Consider the following 17,344-nt stretch of genomic DNA (forward strand, 5'->3'; position numbering starts at 1 on the left):
GTTAAGACCCTAAAAATGGCCACTTTAGCCTTTTCTCTCCCTCTTGCTGGATGTGACCCCCTTCTGCGTGCGGCCTGGTTTGACTACCACCCCCTTCTCCACGTGGTCTGGTGCGGTGACACTCTAGCTGCGCGCTGCCTGGTGCGACCCTTCACATGTTTGTATCTCCTGCTACTCTTTCATCTAGTCTGTTTTTGCATTTTTCTTTTGTTCGTCTACTGTTTTGTTGTCTATTTTCTTCTGTTTCTTTTTTTATTTATTTGTTTTATTCATTTTATGAATTACTGTTTTCCCTACTCATATCTTATTCTTATGATTCTTTATTTGTTCATTTTCCTTTGATTGAAATTGAAATTAACTAAATGGCATAAAACTACGTGATAATAATCGTCAATATAGATTGAAATTGTTGAATACGTACCGAGAATTCCGGTAGACATCAGTGTGCTCAATTTTGGAAAGTATTTGAGATGAAGGGATCAAGCTGTACTCTTCCCATTTACAAAATCCCCAAACTAAATCACCTTCATTATAATCAGGACGTCCTGATTCAAGGAATTTAGATATCTTATTTAATTCTTTCTTTTATTCATTTGATTTGATAATACTTCTTTTTTTTTTTTTTTTTTTTTCTTTCTATTATCAATTTTTGTTGATGATGGATATCTATTTTATTTCAATTAAATCTACAGTTTTTTGGCACACGGATAGTCTGTTGGTGTTCTATACACCGTTTTTTTGTGTGTGTGATAAGTTTTATTATAACTTGACCCCATTTGCCGTACGTCATCCACCATATGTTTATGGTCGTTTTTTTGGCTCACCTCCATAAACCGCCTTCGACAACACCTGTATAGTCTTTTTTTTTAGGGTCAAATACAACACCTGCCTAGTCTTGGGATGTTAATCTAAGCGCCACTGGACTTGTGTTGAATTGTTCAGGAATCATGCAATATTATACATCATGAAGTTATGTTTGATCTTTTATGGCGTGTGAATCTTGGCTTCTTTGTTTTGGGGAATCCATTGATTTTGCTGGAGTCCATTGCACCATGACAAAATTAGTTTGTTCTGCCCCCTTTATCTGTCTAGTATTTATAAAAATGGTACGGGTGTTCTTATCAACTAAAGGATGGAAATCAACATGGTTTGCAGATGATTGTTCCCTTAGACATGTAGTTGCGTGCTCAAGTTGCTAGTGTTTATGGTAGAGTATTTGTTGGAAAGGTTTGAGGTTCGATCACTGGCCATCTTCTTTAGGCAAATTGGATTAATCGTCTTTTACAATTTATTTTTATCTCCATCTCTGTTCTGTTTTCCTTACAAGAGTAAGGATCACGATCCAAGAGGTCGAAGCATATAGAGTTGGAGATTGAAGAGAGTTAGTGGTTGGAGTCTTTTTTTCTTCCCGCCTGAGAGCAAAAATGATTCCAATCACAACAGCTCCACTGGTAGTTGACCACAAGGGGTCTTTGATTGCCTTCTACCTTCTTTCAGAGGTGAAGGTTAGGATACACAAGTCCTTCTTTTTGTGTACCATACAAAAAGTTTTTTTAACCCTTGATAGTAGGTAAACCAGTTTTTGGTATAATTGTAAAATGACCCCTTTTGTTGTTTAAATCAAAGTACCCTCCCAAAACAATCCATACATAAACATAGATCTGGTGTTTAGCTGGAAAATTAGATTTGGTGCCAATAGAATCAATTCAACTAGTTTCACTTCATATATACTCACCACCTACCATTCATTCATCTTCTCCACGTACACTTTCTTCTCCAAAATACGTTCATCTCTTTCACTTTGTGCATCAAAAAATGCCTTCCTCACACTACAGTGGCCAAACAAACTGTCAAGCATATTTTCCACAATACCAGAAGAAAAAGTGCGAATGTGCATATCCATTAAACCTCGATTCATTTCTGAAATTGGAACATTGGTTAGATCTAATGAAACACAACTTTCACATGCTCAGAAGGAGTTTGAAAAATTCATGAATATTTTGAAGGAAACAGGGGATAATGTCAATTATTTATTTATTTTAACTAAAGAGGACGGTGTCAATGACATCAAAATTAATTCGTTCATGCCCAGAATTATTTTTTTAAGGGTTAATGTCCATAAAAACTTTGTTGAATGCAAATTAATCTGGCAACTATATACGGAGGTGAAAACTTTGTTGAATTTTTTGGAGGTTAATGCCCTGAATATCATTTAATTAGTCTAAAAATTAATGGTTATTTTTTTTTTTTGGAAAGAATTAATGGTTATTCTTATCAATTAAAACAATTCGTAATTTTTTAGTCAATAAAATTTAAGTAAATTTAATTAGAACGTAATTGTAAAAAAATCTAATTAAATGTTATTTAATTAATTAGGTTTTGAGTACGTGACATTTTTTTGGTCAGGGAGTACATGGCATTTATAATTAATTAATAAATTGAAAGATATCAAAATTTATTTGGACCAAACTTTGTCATCAAATTTTTAATTAATATTCAAAAATCTGTAAATATAATTACATATAATTTAGGGGTGACATTGCAAATACACACATTGTATCATATAAACCTACTAAAAAGGTAACCTTTCTTAAATCCTAGCCATTGAATAAAATACTAATATATCAATGGTAGAAAACTCATTTTTGTATGATACACAAAAAGAGTTACTTGTGTATGTTAAATGCCACCTCTTTCAGAAGGGACGAGGAGCTATATGGTAATGGCGGTGCAGTGGTGGTCACGGCTTGCAACTGTGAATATCATGTGGAGGGTATACAATAGTATTGCAAAGGACTAGGTAAACCTGGAGGTCAGCAGATGTGATCAACCCTAAAATTTTCCAGACAAATGCATTTTGATATTTTTGTGTTATTGAAACAAAACAAAAAACATCTTTTTTTGGAGAAGAGCCACACTAATAAAAACATCAGAAAATGTATGCAGAACAAATCCCAAATCCAAGTCTGCTTGCTATAGATAACAGTGATTGCTAAAATAATCTGCCATATATAGCTAGGTTCTCAGTTGCATTTAGAGCTTATGAAGTTTGTTCCAAAGGGGGCAGGGATTGAGCCGCTATTTGTTGCTTTAGGTACAAAAAGTATAGGAAAATCTTAGCCATTGCTTGTGGCTTCATTTACAATAGGAAGATAGATACCGGTATGGTAGGGGTCTCACACATGCTCCTTTTGCAAATAATTACTTTGTAATTTTTTGTAATTAAGTATCCACTAACTTTGTCAATGACTATTGGGGAACCCTCCAAAGCTCGAACTTGAGACTTTGCTTAGAGGATAAGAGTCTTCCTAGGCTTTATTTGTTTCATATATGAAATCAAATTGGAATGGGATTTCCAAAAATATTATTTTCAAGAGCGTGCGTCCACTTTATTGCATGGCTCGTTGATAAGGTCTAAAGTGCACAACTTTCCACAAAACGCGCATTCTTACTCATCGCTTCTCGTTGCTAGTTGCATTTTAAACATGGGATGTGGGTTTGATACTTCATTGTCGAGCTCGTAGACTTGAGAAAGAATAGACCATATCTAGCTATAGCCTTTGCCTAATCTTTCGTGGTCTAGGAGGAAACTCACCAACCTTTAATCGTCTATCTGCCAAGTTCGACTAACATGATAATTAATTTTCTAGGTAAACATCTATAATAGCTTTGGCATCAAATCTACATTATAATGTCATGCCATTGTAAAAAGCCATAAACGTCTCCTTTGTTAATCTCTCTGAAACTCTGTTTGTTTGTTTGTTTGGTGATTCAAGATAGTGTTCGCCATTTGTTTATTTGTTTGATGAGTCAAGATAGTCCTCATATTATTTGTTTGTGAAGAGTTCTCATTGAAGACAAATTTGAATCTTTTCGTTGCTTCTCTCTATTGGCTCTTCTATTCGATTTTGATTTGGTTTGATATGGTTTTATCGTTTTGGCTGCTGCTTCTTCTTTAGTTGCTCCTCTTTGTTTGCTATGATATTAGTTAGTTTTATTTTCTGTTTGACAAACTCTCGATGCTTCTAGTTGCATTGAGAGTTTGAAGTGATGCTTCTAGTTGCATTGAGAGTTTGAAGTGAGGTGTTAGATAATAAATTATTAAGTTACTAGTTTAATCCATTATGTTTTACTATATATTTGCCGGTATGTCATTGTAACATAACAAACTCCCGTCTCTTTTGTTATTCTCTTTTAAACTCTTATTTTGTTAACAAAACTAATTCAAAATTCTTGATATACAATTGTTCTAGCTCATTAATATTAAAAAATTCTTGATAATCAAGATAATTTGATTAAGAACATCATTAAATAAATAAAACTCAATTTTGAAGGAGAATACCACGAATAATATGTATCCAAAGTGCAAGAAAAATATTGTTCAATATATCCTCATGAAAAGAAACATAAACAAATAACATATTTTTATTTTTAAAGAGAATGTTGACATCGAACATCAGAAAAAAAAAACTTTAAACAAATTGAAATATACTACTACCCAACCAAAACTAATATAGCAATTCATGCCTATAGTGTTCAAAATCAGGAACCATAAAACTAGCACTGCTATCATACCTATTTGTAGTGTTATTCAAGATTGAATAGTTATATAATATTGGAAGTTGAAGAGGAACATGAATCCATGTGAATCTCTTTCCCTTCCAAGGAAGCAACTAAATTAAGCTTCAATTTTTTCAAAGAAGTCTTAAATTGCTCAAGAGATTCCAAAGTCATATCATCAATAGAATGATCCCACCAAGAAGGAAGACATGAACTATTCTTATTTGTCTCTCTTACACCTTGTAAATTGTTCTCCTCTTCTTTCAGTCGTTCTTGAATTGTCTCTGTTGGAACAAAATGTGTTTAACAATAAACCTTAAAGAGTTTTGATGATAACAAGGTATTAAAAATTGTAAATTGGATTAGCTAATATTTGTTCAAGTGTACAGGACCATAATTATAAAGTTACATCATCATTGGTTCTGAATGAGCAAATAAAGAGCTATGGAAACAACAAAAATTTGAAGCTTGGACGCTCCTGAAGGCAACTTGCTCCTAAAGAAAAAGCGCTCCTGAAGTCAAGCTGCTCCTGAAGAAATAGCGCTCCTGAAGTAAGCTGCTCCTGAAGAATAGTGCTCCTGAAGACAAGAGGTCCAGAAGTCACATCATCAGAAGCTGCATCATCAGAAGCTGCAGAAGTCATCTCATCAGAAGCTGCATCATCAGAAGCTGCCTCATCAGAAGCCATTTCACCAGAAGCTGAATATCAACTGGATTTGCAAAGAATCAAGAATTGAAGAATCATCAATGCAAAAGCTGTCTATTGGATTCGAAAACACAAACAAAGGATTAGTGGAGTTTGCAACGGTCATTTCAAAGGTGTTTGAAGGCATGTGTTTGCAATTTGGACGAAAGCGTTGACATTGTACTTTGTACGAATTGTACAACCACGTTCTCCACTACTCTGTTTTGTGTCTGCACTTCAAGACAAGAAAACAGCTCCAGAATACGGTCTCGCCTGCATAGATGTTCCTTTGGATAAGGAATGGATTTCAAATTGGTTCTTCATAGGACAACAACCAAATCAGGCAAAAGATCATTGGTGAAAGATCAAGCTTCAACAACGACTCTTTGGTGTGCTGGCAATTTCACAACGTCTCTTTCACACCTCTATATAAAGGAGTGAAGACCTAGAGAATTGGTAATGCAAGAACGCTGAACGAAAGACTCAAAAAGATTTTCACAAGTACCAAACCTCTGCTGAAATTGTTCTGCATTCACTTAGAATTTCTGTGTCTCAAAGTCATATCTTAGAAATTCTTAAGTCCATTGAGTCTGTATCTGATTTGTATTGTGAGCACCTCTGATTGTATATCAAGTGTTCAACCTTAAACAATTTTCTGTGTAATTTTGTTTAGTTAGGAAGTCTCTTGCAGTTGTGCTTGAGCAGGAAGTCTCTTGATTGTGTTCTTGAGCAAAGGAAGTCTCTTGCTTGTGTGCTTGAGCATTGGAAGTCTCTTGCTTGTGTGCTTGAGCATTTGTAATCAGATATTACTCATAGTGAAATCTCCTTGGAAGTGCAAGGGGGACTGGACTACTTCCGGATTGTGGAAGGAACCAGTATAATTGCTTTGTGTCGTTCTTCTTCTCTCTCTCTGATTTATTCCGCTGCATTTAGATTCTGATTATCACTTCAGAAGCTGTCTCACTTAGCTTCTGATCAGTGTGTTCAGTTTTTAGGAGAAACGAAGAATTTTCCAAAAACACAATTCAACCCCCCTTCTTGTGTTTTTTCTCACCTTCAATTGGTATCTAGAGCCTTGGTCTGTTGTGTATCACTTAACCGTGCAACAGTCAAAGATCTGAGAAAAACATGACTACTCCTCCTCCTGATGGTGATACTAGCTATAAAAATGTCTCACATGATTATAGTGATAGTAAGAAAACCAGTGTTGGAAAAATTCCAAAGTTCAATGGAGATGCTGAAGAGTTCTCTTGGTGGAAGACCAATTTTTACAGTTACATCATGAGCCTAGATGAAGAATTGTGGGATATTCTGGAAGACGGCGTTGGTAGTTTAGTCCTTGATGAAGAAGGAGCTGCTGTGGATAGAAAGAAACATACTCCAGAACTGAGGAAACTTTACAAGAAGCATCATATTATCAGAGGAGCTCTTGTCACTGCCATACCCAAAGCAGAATACATGAAGATGAGTGACAAATCCACTGCTAAAGCTATGTTTGCTTCTCTCTGTTCAAATTATGAAGGGAGCAAGAAGGTCAAAGAAGCAAAGGCTCTCCTGCTTGTACATCAGTATGAGTTATTCAAAATGAAGGATGATGAAACTATTGAGGAGATGTACTCAAGGTTTCAAACCTTAGTTTCTGGTCTACAGATTCTAAAGAAGAGCTATGTTGCTTCTGATCATGTAAGCAAGATACTCAGAAGCTTACCTGCCAGATGGAGACCAAAAGTGACTGCCATTGAGGAAGCTAAAGATTTAAACACTTTAAGTGTCGAAGATCTTGTTAGTTCTCTCAAAGTTCATGAGTTAAGTCTTAATGAACATGAGTCTACTAAGAAGAGTAAATCAATAGCTCTTCCATCCAAAGGCAAGTCATCAAAAGCTCTCAAAGTGGTTGAATCTGAAGAGGAAGAACAGTCAAGTTCAGATTCTGAACCAGATGCTGCAGAAATGGCCATGCTCTCAAACAGACTTCAATATCTGGCCAAGAAGAACAGAAAGTTTCTCTCCAGAAGGGGTAACTCCAGAAGCTCAAGGAAAGAAGATCAGAAGGGATGCTTCAACTGTAAGAAGCCAGGTCACTTCATTGCTGAATGCCCTGATCTTCAAAGAGAAAAGTCAAAGGACAAGTCAAAGAGGTCTACCTTCAAACCAAGCAAACTCAAGAAGCAGATTAAGCAGAGTTTAATGGCAACCTGGGATGATTTGGGTAGTGAATCTGGATCTGATAAAGAGGAAGCTGATGAAGATGCAAAGGTAGCTGTTGGGTTGGTAGCAACAGCAACTTCAGAAGCTGGAACAGATTCAGACTCAGAAGATGAAAATGAGGTATATTCCAAAATTCCCAGAGATGAACTTGTTGAGTCACTTAAAGAACTTCTTACACATTTTGAAGTAAGAACCAATGAGTTGAAGGATTTAAAAGAAAAATATGCTGATTTGGTACAACAGCAAAAATCAACTCTATTGGATCTGAAAGCTTCTGAACAGGGACTTAGGGGCTTTGACTTCATGTGTAAAACATATGAAGACCAGCTCAGGTTCTTATGTCAGAAGCTACAAGAAAAGTGTAATGAAAAACCTTTAAGTAATCATGAAATTGCTCTTGAAGACTTCATTATATCTGGCATTGACAGAAGCAGAGTGGCTTCTATGATTTATAGCATTTACAAGAACAATGGCAGAGGAATTGGTTTTCCAGAAGTGAAACTGGAGAAAACCAATCTAAAGTCTTGTTGTGAATGCATCAAGGAAGGTCTGAAAACATTCTTTGTACCAGAAGGGGCTGAGTTGGAAACTGTTGTTCAATCAGAACCTGAAGCTTCCAGTTTTAAGGCTAAGATTACTTCAAAGCCAAAGAACTCTAAGTCAAAGGCTATGATCAAATCTGATTCCAAAACTTCAAAGGTTAGGATCCTGAAAAGATCAGAACCTATTCCTCAGAGTCTGGTGAAACCAAAATCTGGGGTTCTGAAGTCTAAGTTTCAGAAGAAGACAGTTGCTGCTTCTGAAGTACCAAAACCTAAGGTGATGGTTAATCAGAAGCAACCCAACTCACAGCACAAGGTACAAGAAGTGAAGAGTAAAGCCTTAAGTACTAACCTTCCAGGACCCATAGAACAATGGGTACCTAAATCTAAAAATGTCAATGATGCAGGTATGTCTAAGAGCAGTGCCAAAGCAAAGATCATGGTACCTAGACAGCGGTTGCTCAAGACACATGACAGGAGACAAGTCCATGTTCCTCAGCCTAACAATGAAAGAGGGAGGAAATGTGAAATTTGGAGGCAACCAGTCAGGCAGGATCATAGGTACAGGAACTATTGGTAATTCCTCTACCTCAATTAATAATGTATGGTTGGTAGATGGTCTTGAACATAACCTTTTGAGCATAAGTCAATTTTGTGATAATGGTTATGATGTGCTTTTTGAAAAACCCAACTGTACAGTAATCAACAAGAAAGACAAATCCATTGTGTTCAAGGGAAAGAGAGTTGACAATGTCTATAAAATCAATTTTTCTGAACTGGCTGATCAGAAGGTGATCTGCCTACTATCAGTAAATGATAAGAAATGGATGTGGCACAGAAGGTTGGGACATGCTAACTGGAGGTTAATCTCTAAGCTTAGTAAGTTACAACTTGTGAAAGGGCTACCAGACATTGACTATCATTCAGATGCACTTTGTGGTGCATGTCAGAGAGGGAAAATTGTGAAATCATCTTTTAAAACCAAAGACATTGTCTCAACCTCAAGACCTTTAGAATTACTCCATATTGATTTATTTGGACCAGTAAGTACTGCATCCTTATATGGAAGTAGATATGGATTAGTCATTGTTGATGATTACAGCAGATGGACTTGGGTAAAATTCATAAAGAGTAAATATGTTGCGTGTGATGTATTCAGTAGCTTCTGCACTCAAATTCAATCTGAAAAAGAATCAAAAATTTTGAAAGTCAGAAGTGATCATGGTGGAGAATTTGAAAATGAGCCATTTGAAGCTTTTTGTGAAAAACATGGAATTTTCCATGAATTCTCTTCTCCTAGAACACCACAACAAAATGGAGTTGTAGAGAGAAAGAATAGAACTTTACAAGAAATGGCCAGAACCATGATTCATGAAAACCATTTACCAAAACATTTTTGGGCAGAAGCAGTGAATACAGCATGCTATGTTCAAAACAGGATCTATATTAGACCTATTTTGGAGAAAACAGCATATGAACTCTTTAAAGGAAGAAAACCCAATATCTCTTACTTTCATCAATTTGGATGTACTTGTTACATTCTGAACAACAAGCTCTACCTAAAGAAATTTGATGCCAAGGCCCAAAGAGGAATCTTTTTAGGTTACTCTGAAAGGTCAAAGGCATACAGAGTGTATAATTCAGAAACACTCTGTGTTGAAGAATCTATGCACGTTAAATTTGATGACAAGGAGCTTGAAGATAAAACTTCAAAGCAGGGTGAAAGTTTTGCAGAGATACAGGTTCCTGAAGCTACTCCAGAACCTGATCAGATAGCTGAGTCTGAAGATAGTCCAGAAGCTGAACCCACATCAGAAGCGCAAGATGAAACTGCTTCTGATAAAGCACAAGATGGCTCACATCAAGAAGATCCTCCCAGAAACACATTCAAACACAAGTCTTCACATCCTGAGGAGCTAATCATTGGAAACAAAGATAGTCCAAGAAGAACAAGATCACATTTCAGACAAGAAGAGTCAATGATTGGACTAATCTCAATGATTGAACCTACAACAGTTGATGAAGCACTCTCAGATGATGGATGGATCCTAGCTATGCAAGAAGAGTTGAATCAATTTCAAAGAAATGATGTGTGGGATCTGGTACCCAAACCTCAGCACAAGAACATTATTGGAACAAAATGGGTATTCAGAAACAAGCTGAATGAGCAAGGTGAAGTAACAAGAAACAAAGCCAGACTTGTTGCACAAGGGTATAGTCAACAAGAAGGCATTGATTACACTGAAACGTTTGCTCCAGTTGCAAGATTGGAAGCAATCAGGAATTTTCTGAGTTAATGCAGGATGAATTTGAAATGAGCATGATGGGAGAGCTGAAGTTCTTCCTTGGCATTCAAATCAATCAATGCAAAGATGGAGTCTATGTTCATCAATCAAAGTACACAAAGGAGCTTCTGAAGAAGTTCAAACTTGAAGATTGTAAAGTGATGAACACTCCAATGCATCCTACGTGCAACCTGAGCAAAGAAGATGAAGGAGCTAAAGTAGATCAGAAGCTGTATAGAGGTATGATTGGTTCTTTGTTATACCTCACTGCATCTAGGCCAGATATTTTATTCAGTGTATGCTTGTGTGCAAGATTCCAATCAGATCCTAGAGAATCTCATATGACTGCTGTCAAGAGAATCTTCAGGTATTTGAAGGGAACAACTAATCTTGGACTCCTTTATAGGAAATCCTTAGATTATAAGCTAATTGGATTCTGTGATGCTGATTATGCTGGTGATAGGATTGAAAGAAAATCAACCAGTGGCAATTGTCAATTTCTGGGTGATAATCTTATATCCTGGGCTAGCAAAAGACAAACAACTATTGCTATGTCTACAGCAGAAGCAGAATACATTTCAGCTGCAAGTTGTTGTACACAACTACTTTGGATGAAACATCAGTTGGAAGATTATCAGATAACTGCTAACAGTATTCCCATTTATTGTGATAATACTGCTGCTATTTGTTTGTCTAAAAATCCAATTTTGCATTCAAGAGCTAAGCACATTGAAATCAAACACCATTTTATCAGAGATTATGTTCAAAAAGGAATTTTAGATATACAATTCATTGATACTGAAAATCAATGGGCTGATATATTTACTAAGCCTTTAACTGTTGAAAGATTTGATTTTATTAAGAAAAATTTGAACATGCACTTCGTGTCTGATTAAATGTTTGCTTGCTCCTGAATAGGATTTTAGGTTCTGAAGTTAGTTCAGAAGCAGTAGTCCATCAGAAGCTCTTTATTGAGGTTCTGAGGAAAACTCGCTTCTGATGATGACATCAGCATCTGAAGTCCAGAAGCTGGATTTGTTGCTTCTGAATAGTTGGATTAGTGGAAACGTTAGGAGTTACTTTTTAAAGTAACTTCTGGCCCACTAACTTGGTAGTTACTCTGTGAACTTCTTACGTGGCCTGTATGTGTTGGTGTATAACTAAAAGGGCAATGATGATTTAAAAGCTTTGAAAGTACTTTTCACGCGCCCCCAATTTTGTCATTAATGTTATGTTTGTTTGTCTCTTTTGAATTGCAATCGTTTTACTTTTAACACTTTGTCAATTCACACACTACTCACTCACAACAAACACATTTGCTCTCAAACCGTTTGCGAAGTAAGCGCATTCTCTCAACCTTAGAACCCTAAAAATCTTCATCTTCTTCAAATCTTCGTCAATCATCAAATGGCATCATCAAGCTCGCAACGAAAAGTTTCAGAATCTACTTCAAACAAGCAAAGCGTATCAGAATCTGGGTCCATCTACAAAGAAAAGACTATGGATATTCCATGGGAATCCTTGATAGTCCAAATAGAGTCACCAGTGGATTTTACTTCACTCAAGAAGTACGAAGTAAACATGGAAGGCTTAATAGAAACACAGGAGCTGTCTGAGTATTTCAGAATGCTAAATGGGCCAACATATGTGAATTTGGTCAAGGACTTTTGGTTAAAAGCTGAAGTGTACAATGAAAAGCCTGCAAAAGTTGTAAGCAAACAAGCTGGGTCAAAGAAAGGGAAAATGGTCATGGATATGAATCCTACATCATTTGACAGCTTAGAAATAAGGTCTGAAGTGATGGGCATTCCTATAACCATCACTGAGGAAGTTATAGCTAAAGCTTGTAGAAGGCATGCAGAGGGAAGATTCCAAGAAATAGTCAGGAAGGAAGATGTCCTGCTACAAGGTTACTACAACACTCTTTTGGGTGGGAAGAAGGATGCAAAGCCTTCTGAAATGGAGATTCACAACAGGATGTTGGTGAAATTCAGTAATGATTGCTTCTTTCAAAGAGCAGGAGGATCTGACCAACCCAACAATCAACAGAAGCTAGCAATTTACTTCATGGCTATTTTGGAAAAGATAAACTTCCCAAGATATGTAATGGATCATCTCTGCTGGGCCATAAATGAAAGCACTATCAGAGGAAGAAAACAAGTACCCTATGGAAGATTGCTGTCTGAAATCTTTCATCAAGGAAGGGTGCTGGAGTTCTTAAAAAGGACAAGGAGTGCTTCTGATAAATGTTTCAAAGTCTCTACTGCTGAAAGGACTATCAGTAGCAGGAGCTTACACTCTATGAAGTTCTTCAAAGAAGCTCCTAAAGATGAGAAATGGTTGGAGTTGACCACAGAAGAATCTGAGATTATCAGAGACTTTCCTTCCATAGTTAAGGAAAGTAATCCTGAACACTTAGCTAGATTAGTAGCTGAGTACGTCTTGGAGGAAGATGCGAGGTCTCAGGAGGAAGCTGCTCTTGCTAAAGGAAAAGGCAAGAAGGCCAAAGCAGTTGCTGTGTCAGAAGCTGCTGTTTCTGATGCACCTAAAGGAAAAAGGGCCAGAACTAGTTCTGAATCTGATGCTGCTCCTACTAAAGGAAAGATGCAGAAGATTGGTGCTGCTTCTATTCCTCAGAAGAGAAGAAAAGGTAAGGCAGACTTGGTAATCACTCAAGAGCAGCTGGAGGAAGCTCTCGAAGAAATGGAAAAAGAAGAGGCTGATCCCAAGCTGAAGAAGAAGAAGGCTCCCCTTCAACTTGTGAGTCCTATGGTTGAGATGACTCCAATAAGGAAAAGGATGGCAGATGAACGTGCTTCTGAACTTATTGCAGACAAAAAGGATCTAAAAGCACAATACACTCATCAAAGAGATGAAAAGCTCAAGGCCTTGGGATTGGAAGATTGTGATAGGTTCTACAAAGATAAATTGGCTGAAGTAAGAGCCATTGCTGGTAAGCCCACTGAAGACAATGAGGAAGACGATATGATGCTCATGTTTGAAAATGCTCCAGAAGAGGGAACTTCAGAAGTAGTTCCTCAAGCTGCTGATCCACAAGAGATCACTTCTGAAGCTGGCCCTGCAGATCAGGTAATTCAGATTCCAGTCACCTCTATCCCCATTTCACCTTTTTCAACATCTGTACCTGAACCAATAGAAGACACTTCTGTCTTAGACAATCTTGCTCTCCATTACTCAGGTGAGTTACCCATAGACAAATCCACCTCAGAAAAAGCCTCTGAAACAACTCCAGAAGCAGCTGCTTCTGAAAATGTTGTTTCAGAAAACCCTCATCAACAAACACCTGAACCACATAAACCCACAACACCCCCACAATCACCAACAGCTACCATTGACCCCCAACTCAACACTCAAACATCAACTTCACCACAACAACCACCATCTGAAACTGAATTTCAACCTTTACCTGAACACTCTCCTGAACCAACTCCCATGGATGTTGACATCTCTCTAGTCAATGTTCAAGCCTCAACCTCCACCACACACATTGATTCTGACCAGCCCTCATCTTCTAACACACAAACACACCTTACCATTCCAGTTCCTAACCCTATTCAAGACTTAGAAATCAGTGATTCTGATCTTGAAATCCTTGAACATCCACCCACAAACATCCTGGAATCTGGATATATCAATTCTGAGCTTCAGACAATCCTTAGTCAATTGCTTAATCTTGTGGATCAACGAAGGACAATTGATCTCACAAGTGCATATGAAGACTCCTGGGCATCACTTCAGAACCGGGCAACTGAGCTAATTGAAAGCTTAAGGGCTAAGTGCATCAGAAGCAAGGAAGCTTCTGTCAGGAAGTTAATGGAGCATCTGAATCAGAGTCTCAGAATAAGAAGTTCTACACTGCTCCTGGCAAACCAGCCTTTCTTTTTAGAAACGGATTACTTGACCAGAGAAGCAAGGTTGTGTAAGCTTCTGAAGAAACAGATGGCACAGCAGCAGCAAGAAGCTAAGGAAAGGGAACAGGCTCTTCTCCAGAGGCAACAACAGCTTGAAGAACTGTTGCAGAAGAAGATTGAAGAAATGGAGGAGATGAAGAAACAACATCAAACCAACACTTAGTTGCACACCCTTGTGTTTTTCTTTTTGTTTGTTGTTTGTTTTGAATTCCTAGTCCTTGCTTCTGAAACCATTCTGTTTTAATTCTCTTTGCTTCTGAATGCTTACTGATTCTGACTGTTTAGCTGCTTCTGACAATTGAATATACATGATTTTTGCTCTGATTTATTTAGTTCATTGCTTAGTATACTCTCTCACGTTTGAGTTTTTCTCATATCTTTTTGTATTTTGTGCTTAGATTTTTTTTAATTTTTTTTGATAATGACAAAAGGGGGAGTATATGTGACAAGTATTTAAAGGCTCTGAGCCCCATTAATGGCATTTGAAATTTTTGAAAAACTTCTATGTTTTTACCTTATTGGTATAAGCTATGAATGAACGAAGGAGTATCAAAATTCAAGTAAAGTTAATTGAACCATTCTTCTTATCTATAAGTAAATTCTTTCATTGATTCAGTTTTGCTTTTAAGCTCTGATAATAATTATTGCGCGCAAAATGAATTTAATTAACCTGGATAGAACTTAGGGGGAGCTTACAAACCTCACCTTAAAGACTATCAGACTCAGGGGGAGTTTGAGCTTACAAACCTCAGATTCTGAGCTTACAAACCTCAGAACCCCAAAGTCAACTTGTTAATTAGATTAACAACAATTGATCAATTTTAAATACTTTTGTTTGTCATCATCAAAAAGGGGGAGATTGTTGGAACAAAATGTGTTTAACAATAAACCTTAAAGAGTTTTGATGATAACAAGGTATTAAAAATTGTAAATTGGATTAGCTAATATTTGTTCAAGTGTACAGGACCATAATTATAAAGTTACATCATCATTGGTTCTGAATGAGCAAATAAAGAGCTATGGAAACAACAAAAATTTGAAGCTTGGACGCTCCTGAAGGCAACTTGCTCCTAAAGAAAAAGCGCTCCTGAAGTCAAGCTGCTCCTGAAGAAATAGCGCTCCTGAAGTAAGCTGCTCCTGAAGAATAGTGCTCCTGAAGACAAGAGGTCCAGAAGTCACATCATCAGAAGTTGCATCATCAGAAGCTGCAGAAGTCATCTCATCAGAAGCTGCATCATCAGAAGCTGCCTCATCAGAAGCCATTTCACCAGAAGCTGAATATCAACTGGATTTGCAAAGAATCAAGAATTGAAGAATCATCAATGCAAAAGCTGTCTATTGGATTCGAAAACACAAACAAAGGATTAGTGGAGTTTGCAACGGTCATTTCAAAGGTGTTTGAAGGCATGTGTTTGCAATTTGGACGAAAGCGTTGACATTGTACTTTGTACGAATTGTACAACCACGTTCTCCACTACTCTGTTTTGTGTCTGCACTTCAAGACAAGAAAACAGCTCCAGAATACGGTCTCGCCTGCATAGATGTTCCTTTGGATAAGGAATGGATTTCAAATTGGTTCTTCATAGGACAACAACCAAATCAGGCAAAAGATCATTGGTGAAAGATCAAGCTTCAACAACGACTCTTTGGTGTGCTGGCAATTTCACAACGTCTCTTTCACACCTCTATATAAAGGAGTGAAGACCTAGAGAATTGGTAATGCAAGAACGCTGAACGAAAGACTCAAAAAGATTTTCACAAGTACCAAACCTCTGCTGAAATTGTTCTGCATTCACTTAGAATTTCTGTGTCTCAAAGTCATATCTTAGAAATTCTTAAGTCCATTGAGTCTGTATCTGATTTGTATTGTGAGCACCTCTGATTGTATATCAAGTGTTCAACCTTAAACAATTTTCTGTGTAATTTTGTTTAGTTAGGAAGTCTCTTGCAGTTGTGCTTGAGCAGGAAGTCTCTTGATTGTGTTCTTGAGCAAAGGAAGTCTCTTGCTTGTGTGCTTGAGCATTGGAAGTCTCTTGCTTGTGTGCTTGAGCATTTGTAATCAGATATTACTCATAGTGAAATCTCCTTGGAAGTGCAAGGGGGACTGGACTACTTCCGGATTGTGGAAGGAACCAGTATAATTGCTTTGTGTCGTTCTTCTTCTCTCTCTCTGATTTATTCCGCTGCATTTAGATTCTGATTATCACTTCAGAAGCTGTCTCACTTAGCTTCTGATCAGTGTGTTCAGTTTTTAGGAGAAACGAAGAATTTTCCAAAAACACAATTCAACCCCCCTTCTTGTGTTTTTTCTCACCTTCAGTCTCAAGTTGAAGCCTTAAGGTTTCAATTGTGTCCTCATCCTATTTCCCTTTTTCAGCGTCGATAGCTGAGTTTTCCTTACCGAAAAAGTGTTTAATGACGATGTTAGGGTTAGGGCATCCACATGCATAGAGTTTTTTGTCTGAAGAAGTGATGATCATTGCAGTTTTTGCATTGCATAGAATAGATAATTCTGTGGCTTTGTTGAAGAGTCCTAGTTTGAGCTTTGAGAAAGTATTACGAAGCTTGTTCGATGTCTCTGCTTTCTTGATTTCAATGGTTCTCTTTTGTGAGTTGCTTCGTATTATTGATGTGTTGTTTCCATCTGAAGAAGCCATTGGATCTCTCTTCCAAGAGAAGAAAAGAAAGAGAGAGACGAAAAAACTCTACACAACAATGAGAGGAACTTGACTTGGTCCCAAAGTATTGGAGGATCCCTTTTATAGAAACATATACACACGCTCTCTTATTATTTTCTTTATTTTTACCTTTGATATATTTTAGTACTCAATCTAAAATATTTTGATACTCGAACTGAAATATTTTTTGACATTCAATCTAAAATATTTTGATACTCCATTTAAAATATTTTGATACTCATTCTGAAATATTTTAGTATTCAATCGAAAATATTTTGGTACTCAATCTAAATATTTTGGTACTCAATCTAAAGTATTTTGATACTTATGGTACTCATCCGAAATAACATTCTGGTCTCTAAGATGATCTAAATTTCCAAAAAAGATGACCTAAATTTCATCTCATATGTTATCATTTGTCTCCGTATAGTAAAAAATATATGACCAAAGTATG

At 37.0% G+C, this 17,344-nt stretch overlaps 1 pseudogene; it reads right to left on the reverse strand.

The window, feature by feature from the left end:
- Positions 1 to 4,540: 4,540 nt before the first annotated feature.
- On the reverse strand, positions 4,541 to 16,869 carry LOC146942676 (agamous-like MADS-box protein AGL62; annotated as a pseudogene).
- Between the last annotated feature and the right edge of the window lie 475 nt (positions 16,870 to 17,344).

Source organism: Medicago sativa, chromosome 3 (assembly GCF_051527215.1).
Source record: "Medicago sativa cultivar Bolivia chromosome 3, Bolivia_mono, whole genome shotgun sequence".
In the NCBI taxonomy this organism is placed as follows: Eukaryota; Viridiplantae; Streptophyta; class Magnoliopsida; order Fabales; family Fabaceae; genus Medicago; species Medicago sativa.